The 3430-nt window shown below is 31.9% G+C and overlaps 1 non-coding gene across 1 annotated transcript; it reads right to left on the reverse strand.

Moving 5' to 3' along the window:
* Positions 1–2982: 2982 nt before the first annotated feature.
* Trnat-ugu (transfer RNA threonine (anticodon UGU)) lies at positions 2983–3061 on the reverse strand. Its single transcript has one exon. It is a non-coding gene; the product is annotated as a tRNA-Thr (tRNA).
* Positions 3062–3430: the final 369 nt, after the last annotated feature.

A 3430-nucleotide genomic window follows, 5' to 3' on the forward strand; every position in this document is an offset into this window, starting at 1 on the left:
AGTGAATTAATAATACTGGACATAAATACATACCAACTTACAAGATTGGATAACAATGTCGTTTGTAAGATGTTTACTGAATTTGAACTTTGGCGGTTTTAAAACTTTATTCACATTACTTGGAGGTCAAGACCGAAGTGACAGCATTGGTTGGATTCTGACATCTATAAGGTTCGAAGTTTGAAATCCACTAATGAAACACCAGAAATCCGGAAATCCTCTTATGGACAGACGGCAGGATTTCTGAATCTGAAACCTTGGATTTTTTAATGGCGGCCATATTGAAATATCATATAAAATCTACATACAAAATTGTTATTATACAAAAACATGTAGTGAATACTTAAGGATTTCGGACCTTAATAAATCATAATCTTTACATAAATTACGTTCTTGAATTGAATTTGACTGAAATTGATATTAACAATAAGAAATCTTCAATATAAATTATGAAGTGACAGATTTCAAAGATGTCTGTCATTGGACGTCTGCTACACAGAATATGTTAAGGGAAAATCAGTTTTCTGCTATACAATAACGTAAGTTTAACATTTATGTGAGCTTAAATTGCAAAGTCAATAAGTGTCAATACAGTGTTCCTTCAGATCAATCAGGTAAGTGAATCTTTTTCTTGTAGAAGTCAACAATATATGAAGCTAAAGGATTTCATAATGTCACTTGGCTTTAAAGTTCTGTTGTAAGCACATTCCAGAATTATACTAGAATGTCAGATCCTTACAATGTAATTCACGGATAACAGATAAATTGGTTCATGGACTTTATGCTATTATTTTAATTTAATCTTAATTGGAAAAAGATAGTCTAGTTATTATGTACGCTAACTTGTTTACTTTTCATCTAAAACACGTGAACAATAAGAAACGAAAGAAAAATCTATACAAGTTTTGTATGTATTTGGATTGATTTAAATCCTTTGGAAACTGAAGTTATAATTGGTTCAATAACAAATGATTTCTTTTTCTTCAATTGAATTTCTTGTAAAACAGTCAAACGCTAGCACACAATATATCTTTTGATAATTTCAACAGCGCAAACGTATTAAATTCACAAACACTCATTTACTATTTCCACACGTATTAAAGGTTTACATTAAATCCACGGTTACTCATAGGTAAATAGTAAATACTTTTTTATGCTCGATACTAAATCCTTTCTTTGCGTATTGCTGATAATAAAAAGAAATGTATGTTGGTCTATGCAAACATTGTACATACGACGTGATTCACGGATACATTTAGATATTAAGCTTTTACGTTATGCTAAATGACAGTCCGTAAACATTTTGCTAACGATTTTTGCGTGTTTCTAACTAAAATGTATCATAAGCTTCTTTTGAACATTAATGTCTACGCACACATAAATAATGTATATTTATGTTCAATACCTTCAAAACACTAAATATAGTATGAAATATTAAAGTTACATGAGATAGAAATAAGGAAAACATCTTTAAATTATACTTTTTATAACCAATGTTTAATATACGAGGAAGAACATGCTTCGTAAAATATTTGGTAGTAGAGGTAAACAAGTTTCGAATCTGACTTCAACTTTAAAATCACATACTTTTCAAAAATAAAATGTTTAAATTTAAAGGTCTTAAAACAGTTATAAATTGAATTATACAGATTTTGTTTGTTTTCGTTATCAACAAAAGAAAGGTTTTAATTGATAATCGTGCGCTTAAAATCGGTTCACACTATAGAAAATTCCATTACAATAACATTATTGCAATGTCTTTCTTTTACTCATTAAACTGTCCGCAATTAAAGCGATACTTATTTTCTGAAAGTCGAAGAATTCTAGCCATCACTGAATAGGGGTTAGAAAACGCAGATATTTTATTATCATGCAAGGTTTTAGCTAAGGAAATGTACTTACGGAGTGTAAGGCGTTTATATCTTGACAGATTTAAGCAGAGATTGGATCAATTACATTGCAAAGTAATTAAAATAAATACAAAACAAGGTTACTATGACATTACATTAAAAATATTAAAGATATTCTATGATCGTTTATATCACAGAAATCTATTGAAATCTTTGAAATTCCTACCAAATATTGTAACGTGTACCGAGCGGATGTACAACGAATATATAATAAATTTTTCTTTGGGCTACCTGCCGTTTGATTAGATACAAATGATTTTTAAATGATCAAATATTATAAACAATCAGCTTGAATTAACACTCCGAAATACACTATTAAATTCTCAAAAAGGCTCAATATAGTAAAAATGATGTTTACAATATAACACTATAAAATTATTGAAAACTATAGATATCACGCTGCAACCCGATAATTTCCTATAGTCCAGCAACTACCTCTCTATCTATGAAGCGAGGCTTCTATTTAGATAGAAAGAAAAGCTGCCGGTAGGGATTTACAACAAAGTTCCAACTATACAAAGCTTATTCGTTTTAAATCTACCTCTGGATTTTTAATACCTATATGTTACCAATTTTCTGATAGCGAGGCTTTCAGGAAATGTGGTGGTCTATAAGTAACCAGAGTCAAATACAATTTCACAACTAAACTATAACGACACTATATCCATGAAGCTAGGCTTCAATTGGATAAACAAGGGTATTTAGTTTTGCCAATTCTTCTTTTCTACCTATGAAGCTAGGCTTCAGTTAGGTAGACGAAATTATCCTCTATGTATGAAGCGAGGCTTCAATTACATAAAGTAACCTGGTCCCGGTGAATTCCTCTGCAGACTGAATAATTTTGTGTGTGTATTTGCGTTTATTTATACTCGCCACCGGTTGCCCATATGGGCGAGCCCTCCAGAAGAGTATTAGTCATTTTATTTTTCGGAGGATAGTGCAATTACAGATACAGAAAGATGCCCCAGTTCCAGAAGCTTCTCCTGGTTCTTTAGCGTGCCAAGTGTTTAAGCACCCATACACGGGACCTCGATTTAAAGTCTCATCCGAAAGACTGATTAGTAATTTTAGTTGGCCAGCCCGGGAATCGAACCCACAATGTCGAGATTACAAGTCTCGCGCTCTAACCGATTGAGCTATGCGGGCTGGCCTGAATAATTTTGCTTTAATCGCCGTATTTATACCTGCTGAGATGATCGCTCAAGCATGACTTTATTTTCATTGGCTGATTAGAATGATCACTATCACTGAGACGATTATTACATTATATGATTTCAAACGTTCATTGAAAATACGTATACCAAACGTATATTGTAAAGTACCGTAAACTAAAATACATTGTCGCAATATAAACAAATAACATAATAGTTAAATAAGTTACACAAAATCATTTTAGCAATGAAAACAAGCTGAGTAGAAATGTCTAAACGTTACACTACCCACGCCTCCGTTTTACATGCGCCCCGCATGAACTTACAACAAAATATTTTTTAAGCTGCCTCTAGCAATTAGATTTGGCA

This window comes from Ruditapes philippinarum, unplaced genomic scaffold, assembly GCF_026571515.1.
Source record: "Ruditapes philippinarum isolate M1 unplaced genomic scaffold, ASM2657151v2 ctg1263_1_1_1_1, whole genome shotgun sequence".
Classification (NCBI taxonomy): Eukaryota; Metazoa; Mollusca; class Bivalvia; order Venerida; family Veneridae; genus Ruditapes; species Ruditapes philippinarum.